Source organism: Apium graveolens, chromosome 3 (genome assembly GCF_009905375.1).
Source record: "Apium graveolens cultivar Ventura chromosome 3, ASM990537v1, whole genome shotgun sequence".
NCBI lineage: Eukaryota > Viridiplantae > Streptophyta > Magnoliopsida > Apiales > Apiaceae > Apium > Apium graveolens.
In genome coordinates, this window is record NC_133649.1 from 111327910 (window position 1) to 111342138 (window position 14229).

Here is a 14229-nt window from a genome sequence, read left to right on the forward strand (position 1 = left end):
GGTTGTGTTCCTGGTTCCTGGTTGAGGATGCCGGAATCGTGTTCTCCGGCCACCCCTGTATTTTTCGGCGACTGGACTGCAAAATTGCAGTTTAGTCCCTGTACTTTTAAAGATGGTGAAATTCAGTCCCTGAACTTTCCAGAATTTGCATATTTTGGATTCCTGTTTTAAAATTATTTAAAAATCATACTTTCTATTTATTTTAATTATAAAAATCCGTTTTTAATTTCTAAAAATTCCAAAAATTATTATTTTAATTCCAAAAATTATTTTTAATTCAAAAATAACTCTGAATTAATTAGTTAATTAATTTCAATGAGTATTTAATTGATTAATTGGTCAATTAATTAAAAAATTAATTGATTAATTGATTTAATTAATTATTAATTGATTTTACTTAATTATTTAATTAGATTTAATTATTTAAAAATGATTTAAAAATTCCGAAAAATAGTTTCAAGCTTTAAAATATTATTTTAAATTGTTTTCAAGGCTCGATAATTATTATAAAATTGTTTTGAAGCCAGATTTGGCCAGCCGAACCCTGTTTATTACTCCGAAATTGATCCAACGACCCGTTTTAATTCCGAAAAATGTTTTAAAAATCATTTTAAATACCCGAAAGCCTATTTATGACCCGAGACTCCTTTATAAATGATATATCATTGATTGTTTAACATGTTATGTGTTATATGTGACTTGTTGGTTGACTGTTGGTATATATTCGATGTTTACCTATTTATAGTATAACTTTCAATCCGTTAATTGGATTTGGGTGAAACGAAGGGTAGATAGAAGTATCTGTCGAATAGAATCGTATGAGTTGAATATTGATAGATGCTTATAATATGTGAGCAGAAGAGGCAAGGCATAGGAAAGGGAAACAGATAGTCGAGGAGTAGACGGTTGTGATTGAAAGTTAGAGAAGTATAGCAAGCTAATACCAGGCAAGTGTTCTAAACTTTCTCGAAATATATTGTAGTGGATTGATAGTCCTGTTTTATATTACAAGTGCTTTGAAGCACTGAACCCAAAACCCTGATTCCAGTTACTGATCTTGAGCCGTAAACCTTATTCTTTCTAAACCGTTGATTGGTGTATACCCAAATACGAACCACAGATATACGATACTACTCCACAAATACATCCAAACTAAATACCAAACACTGAACCGAATTACTTATATACTCAAACCATTGTACCTTATGATTTGAAAGACCAATTCCTGATAACCCTGAAACATTGATTCCTTTGTTATCCAATTCTTTCATTACCTAACATCCAAGCTTTGAAAATGCCATATTGATCCTTATGAAGATTGAAACCATTTCATTATTGAACGTCTAATGTTGTTAATGATTCTGTTTATTGCTTATTACTATTTATTCTGTTAGTATGTTAAAATTGGATTGTTTTTATAAAATTATGGACCAGATTCGTGGTCAGACCATATAATGGTCAAGTTAGGCCAATATGTGCCTTGGATCCAGTAGTTAGAGCAGTGCTGTGTGCTTTGCTCGGGGTTAGTGCGTGACTGATCAACAACCTAACCTTGGTTTTTAAAATGAAAATATAATATCCAATTCTAAATCATAATTCATTATTCGCTCGATATCATAACCCTTTCCATTTGATGATCATTATTCTTAGTTTTGTCATTGTGACTTGCTGAACTAGTTAGCTCATTTGTGCGATATTGTTTATGTTCTTTTCTAGTTAAGAAGGAACCAGTTGGTAACAAGGATCCCCAGTCCAGCGCGAGAGCTAGGGGTTCAGGTTGATCAAGTTAAGCTAGTAGGAACCTTTTGGAGAAATTTAAGTTTGTAAAAGTTTGTAATAATGTTTAATACTTAGTTCTGAGTTTGAATAGTTGGGATTTGAACGTTTGTAATATAAGTAGGTGTGTTTGGCTTGTGTGCATACTTTGACCTATTACGGTCTGTGGTAGCTGGTAAGTAGGGTCACTGCATATTATTATTATTATTTTTATTATTGTTATAAGCAGGTTATAAATAAGGTATGTGTGGACCCAAAACTTTTGACCCGGGTTTGGAGGGCGCCACAGGTTTGGTATCAGAGCTACATGTTATAAGTCACTGACACAAGCCTAGGTTGACGGAAATGGGTAGAAGGTTAGGATTAGAAGTAAGAAATAAAAAGATAGAACGTCGAGAGGTGGAGTGCTACGGTATAATAGGTATTAGTATAATTCGCATCGTGGTTCGAGATTCTTATACTGCGATATGATTTCAGATAGCAGCGATGGCCGACTCTTTCATCCCCGTATCAGCTGATCACTCAGAGCCTTCAGTTGGAGTACCATCTTCAGATCCACGTCCTGTTGTTCCACCAGTGTTGGCTATTTTACCTCCACCTGTGTTGCAGCCCGTACCACTGCAGGCTATTCCACCCCCAAGCATGAGGCCACCTATCAGAGGACCCCCGCCAGCTGATTCAGATTCCACTGGGCATTCAGTTGCAGGTGCCCCATTCTAGTCTACATTGCCCCTAGTTCCTTATTACCGGTATGAGGCTCTTCTATGGGAGCGTGATTCCTTGTTGGCCCAGATCCGAGAGCTACAACATATCATCAGGACTACAGATGTTGATCGTGGTGTGAGGGAGCTTTGAGAGGAGATTCATGTGACACGGAGGGTTTTTGAGGCTAGGCTACATGGAGCTACACTACCTGGCAGAGGCCCTGATGCACTGATGGGATGGGCTACTGAGGTGATGGAGGACTTTAAGAGGCTGGGAGGACTAGAGTTTCCTTGGAGTTGAGCCAGAGACCCAGAGATAGAGATATTGATCAGTGTTGTTATGGTTGTGTAGTATGTACAGTAGTGTGTAGTATGTATCAGTAGACTTTTGAGTTGTACTTATAGACTAGAGCTGCTGACTAGTGAGTAGGTTGTTGTACCTTTTTGCTTTTACTTCCGAAGCGTCTTTACGCTTGTACTACCCAAAACTTTTGATATATATATACCAGTACCTTTTCTTTTCCAGCATTGTCATTTATTTTACTGCACCTGTTTTACTTTACCTTATTTATTGCATCAGTTATACCCCTGTGATACCATGTACCCTATTCCCTTAACTATTTATATTCTGTAAAGAAGCATGCAATTTACTTAGTTCAACTGTTACAACTGTTTTCAAAAAGAGATATTTCTGTTTTACAAAACTTTTCTTTTATGCAAAGGATTTGATTTAAAAGCTAAATAAGTTGTTTGATTCTTTACAGAAAATGGCTCCCAGAAGAAATACCCGCACCAAAACCCAGAATGAAGAAACCAACAACAACAACAACAACAATAACAACCAAGATGATACAAACCAGAATGCAAACCCAAGACCCATAGACCCAACAATAGCCCAGATTCTCCAAATTTTGGCCCAACAAACAGTTCACCTGGCACAACAACAACAAAGACAGACCAATCCCTAGGTAACTTTCAAAACTTTTCAGGCGGTGAACCCACCAGAATTCAAGGTTTCCTTAGAACCGATTGAAGCAAATGTTTGTTTAAAGGAAATAAAGAAGTCATTTGCCTTAGTGAAAGTAAATGAAGAACAGAAGGTTGAGTTTGCAAGCTATTATTTGAAGAATGAGGCCACCTATTGCTGGGAGATGGTGAAGATATTGGAAGGAATTGATTGTACGATAACTACTCATTGAATGGGTTCTTGGTATTCTAAGCAGTGAATTCGTATTATCCGGATAGTCGCGATATGCTGAGAAGTATCCCTCACGATGTAGAATAAATATGATTAATTAATTAATTAATCATATTTAATGAATTAGAGAATTTATATAAATAATGATAAAATAGTTTTATTATTATTTATTTCTACTACCGGCATAATATTGAACCTACAGGGTCACACCATAAAAAAGAATGATTTAATGGTAGAGGAATTAATTAATAATGGCTGCTAATTATTTATTTATGAAATAAATAATTAATTAGCAAATTTAATAATTGATTAAATGAGATTTAATTAATTATAAATTAATTAAAAAAAGTTCTTAATATTATTAATTAAGAATTTAATTTTGGAAATTAAATCAAGTGAGAGAATTATTTCTAAAGTATTTAGAAAAAGGATTAATAATTAAAAGGTGTTTTAATTATTAGTTAATAGGTTAATAAGAATAAAGGGTTAATAATAATAATATTTTATGGGAAAATTTTCAGCTGAAAATTTTGCCTATAAATATACTATTATAAATCCTTATTTTGCCTCAACCAAAAAGTTATGAAAACCCTAATTCTCCCACCCCTTCCTCCTCCATTACATTGATCTCTTGGTGGATACCGGTGGAGTGCTTCACACTTGAGGAGCAGCTGCTAGGGATCTCCGCTCGTCGTTCTTGGATCGTTATTAAAGACCTTCATCTTTCCATTAACGTAAAGCTTCTTAAGGTAAACATACTAAACTACTGAATTAAATATTATTTTTCGTATGGATCCTGCGGAGGGTTTCGGTTTTTTTTAAGATTTAAATTTACGTTTTCGTTGCGTTTATATGCTAAAAACCCTTCAATGGCATCAGAGCTACTTGCGAAAAGTTTTATTCGTTTATGTGTTTAACTGTTTTTGATATATGAGCATGTACGTGATTCTCCATGATTTGATGTTGATATAATATGCTTATATATGTATGGTTTTGAATATATGATATTCATGTGAGTTGTTTTTTAAGATGATTATGTAATCTGTATATATACTGATATATACATGATTTATGTTTGTTCTAATTATAAGAATCATATTAGATACGGATTCTGAATTAGCTACTGCTGCAGATTTGCTGAAATCTGGGTCTGGTGTTCGATTTATGCAAACGAATACCCTATTCCATAGGTAAATGAGTTTCTGAACAAAACTGATAGCCAAAGCTATCAACGACTGGTCTGTAAGGCGTTTGACGTCGTTTACTGCCCGTAAATAGTGATTCTTGTTTTTCTGATTTTTCTGATTTTTGTCATATTTTTTTTATGATAAGATCATGGATAATATGATATGTTAAGATCAGATTATGTGTTTTAACATGCTTTTATGTGTTGTATGATCATGGTGGATGGTTATGGCCTTTCGACCTTAGTGTAATGGTTTTGGTTTTGGTTTTAAATACGACTTGCATGTCGTCAATCTTTATAATCATAAATCTCGAATATAACTCGAGTTATTCTTGTAAGTACATTAGATTAGTTTTACTTTCAATCATGTAATGTAATTGAAGACTCAAGAAGGCTATCCAATGGAGGTGATACAAAGAAGAAGACGAGGCATACAAGAAGTCTAAACAAAGAAGAAGACTTCTGTAATAAGTAGTTGTATTTATTTCCATCACGATATTAGATTGACCTTGATCTTTATCATGAGCTTGATAAAGATCACATAGGATGGGGCCATAACCAAACATATTTACTTTATCGCACTTTACATTTACTTGTTTATTTAATTTTATATATGAGATATATGCCTATGTTTACCATGCGATGATAAATTTAGGTGAACTTAATTAACATAAGGTGTGGCGCCCTCCAAACCCGGGTCAGAAGTTTGGGGTCCACAACAAAAACACATTATATTAGCCTGTATAAGAAATATTATTTATAATGACCATGCTTCATAAAACCACCGATTGCAACAGGTTAAAGTATGAAAACAAGCCACAATCTTAACCTTTATTACAACGCACCAAATCCCAACTAATTTAACTTACACTTGATAATAAAATCATTCTTACAATCTGACTATCTCTATACCGCATGAAGCTTCTGCTAGCTCGATTCAACTCAACTGGAACCTTAGCCCGCACTTTGGACTGAGGAACTTTACTATCTTTCATATCCTTTTTAACTGTAACATATATAAAAAGATTCACAAGAGTGAGCTAACTAGCTCAGCAAGTCATGATAATGATAACTGAAGTTAAACAATGATCAAATGAGATGATTCAAAGGAATCAAGTTTCTTTTTAACTAATCATTAGATTTGGATATTCATTTTAAGTTTTAAAAACCAAGGTTAGGCTGCTGATCAGTCACGCACTAACCCCGAGCAAGCACACAACACTGCTCTAATTACTGGATCCAAGGCACATATTGGCCTAACTTGACCATTGGTATGGTCTGACCACGAATCTGGTCCACATATATAAAACTATCCAATCCTAAAGCGGTTCAATACAATAACAATATGATTCAATAAACAAGATCATAATCAATGATGGTTAAACATTTGGATAAAAATGTAAGGAAACTTATCGATATCTCAAGGGTATATCAGGGTATGTATAAGAAACGATTTTCAGTTTGTACAAGGGTCAGGTATTTGACCAGTAATGATTTTTCAAGATATGGTTCTTTGATGTTATTAAGAATGATTGGAGTATAAAAGTTTATGTGTTTTCAAATCATTCTCTTTCAGTGTTTGGTGTTTGGTAGTTATACCTTTGGGAAGTAGTATTATATTTGTATGGTTTGGTGTCTGAGGATCAACAAAGGACGGATTATAAAGAATAAGGCTTTTGGCTCAAGATCAAGAAAATCAGGGTTCAAAGTTAAATGGTTTGAAGCTCGTACAATATAAAACATGAGTTATTTTGTATAATAGCGACATGTTATAAAACAGTTCGAAAATAATTGCAATATATCTTGAAGAAAAGTTCGGAAGTACTTGCCTTACAAGGCTTTACAACTATTACTGATCAATTCTGGGCCAACCCTGCCGCTTAGGCTTTTACGTCCAACCACTGTATTACTCTGGATTCGACCTCAACAATTAAGTTCTTTGATTGGGACCTTACTGATCTTTTCGACTCACCACCAACTATCTTTTGTCCAATTCCCATTTCTCGGGCATTCTGACTAGAACCTACAAGGTCGAAACATCCTAACTTAGACATTTGATTATGCTTGACATATCCTCGCTAACAATCTACCCGAACGTTAACAAAATCTGACTCATAACATACTTCATATAATAATACACGTATCACTTAGGGTTCACGTTTCTCGAAACCGGTTCAATGTTCGTTTTCAGAAAATATGTATACTCGTCATTATATGAAATTAGGGTTATTTGTTTCGGAAAAATGCTTCACTACAACATACAATCTGGTTTTGTATAAAACATACGTATATATATTTACTTAACTCACTCAACTTCCCGATAATCCTCGGATACGCTCCCGTATTTACATAATTCAGTTTCCGAAAATCGGGCAGCGTTTCTTTTGTTTATCGGACTACCCGTCGAAACATTAATCGACGTCAATTCAACAACAACCATCCCAACGACTAATTTAACCGATACCATAACCGAAATTCCACGTCACAAATCTCAATCACCAATATTATTAGATTACTTATTATTATTCGCATATTATATTTTTATTCGTATTAGGACTCAGAATTAGCTCATCACCGTCCACCGTCGGCTCACCGAGCTCATCGCCGACGGCGATAAAATTCGCGGGTACCCGAACAATTTCGGGTTTCCAAAGCAAATTCTATCAATTAAAATTAAATCCCGCAACTACCGAATAGTTTATTTCACGAATATACTCAATAATTCCCTGAAACAAAAAAAGGGGATAATATTAAAATTATAAAATAGGAATCCAACTGCACATATACTTGGCCCAATTAGAGCCCACAGAGAAAGCCCAATTAACAGCAACCCAAAAACTGGTAAAAAAAATGAGCAGGAACCGAACCACAGCAATATAACGGCCACGTGCCGCCATTCTCACCGGAAAATCGTGAGAGGCGGCGGCGACAAGAAAAACAACAGAGACATCATATTTGCACGCATACATACAGGTGTATACAGGCACAACCGAAACCAGAGGGAAACAGCAGCAACTTGGGGACACCAAGGTGCGACGGAGAGTTTGTCGGAGATGGAGCACCACAATGGTGACAAGGACTCGCCGGAAAAAGAAAGTGAAAGGGAGAGGGAAGAAATACAGAACGATAATAGAGAGATATAGGAATTGAGAGGGATGAGAGATTAATACTACTGTGTTGCTGTGTTTGTGGGTATTGTGTTTACCCGATAGAATTTTAATTTTATTCCCCACTTTCTAAAATGCTGCCACGAATCAGTTGATTAACTAAAACTATGCCACGTGCCCCTTTTCCTATTCTCACAGCCCTATTTTGTCCCGTTTTTTCAAATTTAATGAACCATCGCATAAATAAAATAACTCCGAAAAATTCCAAATTAATTCTAAAATATCACAAATAATTCAAAGTTATTAAAAATAAATTTTCCATAATTTTAAAAGTATTTTTGAAACGCAACTTATACCCGTATTTCACAATTAACGAACCGAGCTGTACTTAAAACAAATTCAGAAAATTACGAAAATGGTTTTAAAATATTACAAATATCCCGAAGTTCATAAAAATGTAATTTTCAAAATTTTTGAACAATTTTTGAAGTGCACTTTATACCCGCTCTTTAACAATTAAACAAAATAACGCGCGGGTGAAATTAATCCCAAAAATTTCCAAAATAATTTTAAAATTCCCAGAATATTCCCGACTTAAATAAATATGAGTTTCATAATTTTTGAAGAATTCTAGAATTAAATATGGATTTTACCATTAAACATACTCAGAAAATCATTTAAAGATAAATAACTAATGAAATATTGATTTCTCAATTTTACAAAATCCTAAAAATAATTATTGTAATAATAAAATCATAAAAACAATTTTAGAAACATTCCCAATATTTATGCAAATAAATTTGCACTAAATCCACTTTTGAAAGTGAAAACAATTCAATACGATCCCATAATTAATCGCGCGGACAACTCGGTACACTATAAATCATATATGGATAATAATCAAACAACACATAGCGGTCAAAACCAACACATATATCTTATTTATTTAATAATTTCCATAATTGCATAATTAAATAATTTAAAAAGAATACACGAGTCGTTATATATGGTGTATGTTAGACAATCTAGTATAGTGAAATTGTTTCATGACCTTAATATAAACATTATGAATACAATCATGAGATTCGTGTGTTTATGAAACACGTAATTGAATATGAATTTTCAATATTGAGAGAAAGGATGATTCTGTCAACAATAGATTTCTATCTGTAAGAAAGGGGTATTAAGTGACGCCTCTTGACAATGCTCCCCCCGATCTGGGAATCATCTGATTATCGATTATTAATTTAAAATATTTAATTTAAAAGGAAGAATCTCTTTATAATATGATTATGATTGTAACATAATATAATCCCTCTAAAATTAAATAATATCAAGTAGTAATTGGCCAATGACGCAACGGGCTTGTGTCGGTCAAAGCCTTCCAATATGGTAGAAAGTAGTTCTTATTTTTAAATCATTGTTGTTTTGTGCTATAGCCGAGGGCTTTGATTTCGAAATAAGAAATACTTGTCTATTACATAGAGATGTGTACATTGAATTAGAATCTAAAGGTCGTTACGTGCTACAGCCGTGGGCCGTTGGAAACTGATTCAATTGTATGAAATGTTGGGTTAGACTTGACTTAGAATATTGAGGTTGTCGTGCTACATCCGTGACTCAATTATTCAAGAGGCTAAAGTTTTATTAGGTAATAACATAAGATGTAATTGATAAGAGTTGTCTGCCTGTTAAACATCACATGACGTTTCGTGCTACAGCCGATGTTGTGTGATGGAATGTAGGATCCCTATTCCCACTAGCATTATGAATGCTTAATTTTCACTTAGGGGTTGTATAAATTAGATAAACTAGTGGGAGCCACTTATGAATAAAGACCCGATTCATATAGTGTTTTTGAAATGAAATTGAATATTTGCTAAGTGTTGTTATGTGTTCATCATTTACAGATTTACTATATATGTTATATCTTCTACACTATCACTCCGGAGTATACTAGATGCTCACAAGTTGACTGGTCCTAATTTTACTGACTTGCTTCGAAACTTGAGAATTGTTCTCAGGGTTGAGAAGCTGGAATATGTGGTTGACTCACCTAAGCCTACTGAACCTGCTAGCGATGCACATAATGATGAACATGTTGTGTATCGTAAGTGGATAGATGATGCAAATGTTGTTTAATGCATCATGCTAGCTTCCATGAACATTGAGCTACAGAAGCAACATGAGCATATGAATGCTCACACTATCCTTATGCATCTACAAGAGTTGTATGATGTGGCAGGGAGGACAGCTCGATACAGCGCTCAATGCATTTTTTGAAATGGCCAAGTATAAGTACAAAGTTTCATGTACTTTTTCTATCCTTAGCCAACAACGGTGCTTGAACCATATACTTTTTCTATCCTTCAAATGTCTCTTGGCTTTCCTCCGTCCATATGAAATCTTTAACCTTCTTCAGGGATTTGAAGAATGGCAATCACTTGTGTCCGGATTTGGAGATGAAACGTCCTAGAGTTGCAACTCTTTCAGTGAGTTTCTGAACATCCTTTATGGAACACGGCGGTTCCATATCCAGGATAGCCTTTATTTTATCAGGATTGGCCTCGATACCCCTCTTAGAGACCATCATACCTAAAAACTTTTCAGATCCCACTACGAAAGCACACTTTGCAGGATTCAGCATCATTTTGTGATATCTCAGCATTTTAAAGGCTTCTCTCAAATGGGTTATGTGATCAGTCTTTACCAAGCTCTTGACTAACATATCATCAACGTAAAATTCCATGGTTTTGAAAATAAGGCCCTTGAAAATCTTATTTACCAACCTATGATATGTGGCGCCTGCATTCTTAAGACCAAACACCATAATAAGATAACAAAAAACACTAAAGTCAGTGATGAATGTTACCTTAGGGATGCCATCATTATGCATTTTGATCTGATTGTATCCACTAAATCCATTCATGAAACCTAACATCTCATGACCAGCGGTTGCATCTATCAATGTATCTATTCTCGGCAACAGGAAACAATCCTTTGGGCTTGCATCATTTAGATCAGTGAAGTCCACGCACATTCTCCATTTTCCATTAGCCTTCTTTACCATTACATGATTTACTAACCATTCCAAAAATTATATCTCTTCAATGAAACCGGCCTCTAAGAGCTTCTCCACTTCTTGCTTAATAGCTTCCCGCCTCTCAGGAGCAAAACTTCTTTTCTTTTGTTTCACAGTCTTCCGATTTGGATCCATGTTCAGCTTGTGAGTGATCAGCTCCGGGTCTATTCCTGGCATATCAGCTGCTGGCCATGCAAATACATCACTATTCTCTTGTAAAAACTTCACCAGCTTCCCTCTAAGGGGCTTCTCTAGTGACACTCCAATGAAAGTTACTTTCTCAGGATCCTCGGAGCCAAAGGAATCGGAACCAAGTCTTCTCCTGGCTTCCCTCTTTTCTCATCATTCTCACGGATATCCAGATCTTCAATAGGCAGAACCTGCCCCCCAACTCCATCAGCCCTAAGAGAGGCCACAAAACAACTTCTTGCCATCTTTTGATCTCCTCTCTCTTCTCCAATCCCATTCCGTGTGGGAAACTTCATCACCGAATGGTAAGAAGAAGGGGCCTTGAAAGCATGTATTACCATTCTTCCCATTATTGCATTGTAAGTTGATCCAGCCTTTACCACTATGAAGTCTAACATCTGTGTTGCTTGCCTTGGTTCCTGACCTATGGTCAGTGGTAACTTAATTATCCCTTCCATGGGGCATTCTACTCCAGTAAATCCATATATTGGCATATCAGTTGGGGTTAATTGAGATTCATTATAACACATCTTTATAAAGGTATCATGAAGCAAAATGTCCACAGAGGAACCATTGTCTACAAGGACCCTCTTAACTGGGCTCATCCCGATTATCGATGTTATGATAAGAGGATCGTCATGTGGAAATTTAAAACCTTCCAAATCAGAATCATCGAATGTCATTGTGACTCCTGTCCTAGCCCTCTTCGGGGCTTCCCCGACAATATGCATAACTTCTCTAGTATAGGCTTTTCTCGAGTTTTTGGATGAACCTGCAGCAGTTGGTCCTCCAAAAATCGTATTTATCACTGGCCCATGGGCTGAGGATTTCACCCCTGATCATCTTGATCGCTCCTACGATCATCGAAATTCTTTCTTCGATTGCTATTCCTATCTCCTCCATCTCCAGTATACTTGCTCAACCTTCCTTTTCTAATGAGGAATTCTATTTTATACTTCAATTGTCTACACTCATCGATGTCATGACCAGCATTCTTGTGAAATCTGCAATATTTGCTCATATCTAGCTTGGTAGGATCAGCCTTCAGAGGCCTAGGCCAATGAACATCTCTATCCTTCTCAATTTCTATCAAAATATGACTTCTAGGAGCATTCAACTTAACATATTCAGTTAACTTTTGTCCAGGTCCTCTCTTTCTCGGGGTTGAATCATTGCTTTGCTCAGTTCTAGGATACTTGTCCTTAGCAATATATTCCAAATCAGTTTTTTGTTTCTTGCCACCAGCGGGCTCGTTATTCACTACCGTCTTCCTTCTGCTCTCTTCCACTTTGATGTACTTCCAGGCCCTGTCTTGGAGCTGCAACATGCTTTCAGGGGGGCGCTTGGCTAATGACATCTTGAAGAATTCGTCCCTAGTTCCCTGTTGCAGTGCCATAATAGCTACCTTGTCATCATGGTCTGGGACCTTCAAAGCTTCCTTGGTAAAATGATTCAGATAGTTTCTCAAGGACTCTTTTGCTCCCTGCACAATGCTCATGAGGGATGATGAACTTTTCTCATGCACTCTCCCACTGATGAATTGCTTAATAAAAGCTTAACTTAGCTCTCTGAAGGACCCAATAAATTTCGGAGGCAAATGGCTATACCATCTTTGAACCATTCCCGAAAGGGTTTGAGGAAAGGCCCGACATTTAATAGCGTCGTTCACGGGCTGCATCAACAGTGCATTAGAGAATGTCCTGACATGATTAGCGGGGTCTCCAGTGCCATCATAAGCTTTGATGGTGGGCATCTTAAACTTCCTTGAGATATGGACATTCATTATCTCTTCAGTAAATGGTGGAGTGGGATCATCAGGATCTCCTAGGGGCAGAAGATCACTTGGATCAGCCCTTGGGACAACAACCCTTCTTTGCTGTGGACCATCTAGGTCTATGATTGGAGGAGGATTTCTCCTCCTCGGTGGTAGTAGGGGACTGGGGGTCAGGTGCGCCTCCAGGTCACACTTCAGCCTTTGAATCTCAGCCTCCTGAGCCCTGATTCTCTCCTGCACTTCTTGGGGATTCTTTCTCGGATGCTCCTAGGATGCCGATTACCATCAGGCATCAGCTCTTTACCAACACGCCTCCTTCTTGGGGCCATATCATCATCCGAAGATTCAGAATCTCTCTCAGTGTAAGGGACAGAGAATTCTTGATCCTTCGGGATAAGAGCCAAACCACATATATATTGGGGCGTCTTCCCTTGTGCTTCACTCCGATTAGCATGTCCACTTCCTCCAACCTCAGGGTATAGGGGAATCCCATATGGGGGGTTAGTGGTCACAACAGTAGAATGCTCATACCCAAAGGGTCGAGGATTCACAGGTGCATCTAGTTGCTGAAATTGGGAATTCGTCCCTTGAGGAGCCGGGGGATTCGTCCCTTGTAGAGTTGGGGGATTCGTCCCTTGTGGTTGAGGCTCGGTTGCCCCTATCGGGGTTCCTCCTTGGGTAGAGGCATATGAAGAGTGTGAGGGTATCTCCACCGTTGACGAAATCGTCTGAGTTGTTCTAGATGGTGTTCCTTCAGAGGGGCTGTTTCCACTCCGTGTTCTCGCCATGGTTGTTGTTATGCTTTCCCACAGACGGCGCCAAATGTTATGGATAAAAAAACTTAAGGTATTAATTACTATATTTACTAATAGGGTTCGTGAACTTCGAGACTCGATTTGACTGCTCTTGTGTTTCGTGACTCAATCTGCCTTAACAAGATGCCTACGTACCTTGCTGTCTACCAAGGATCAATTCAAAAACGTAGTTCCGATTTGGTGGAGTGAGGTCCCTTATTTAGATGTCGGGCATCCTTGAATTGGACTGGAATTTGGGAGACTTGGTGGGCAAATTTTTGAATTAGAACGGACTTTGGAGTCCTAGGAAGTAGGAAACTGATTCCTTATCCTATGAGATTTCTTGGAGGTCAATCTCCAAGGAACTGTATCCTTAGTTGGACTTTATTTATCAGCTAATTTATCCCTTATTAATTAAT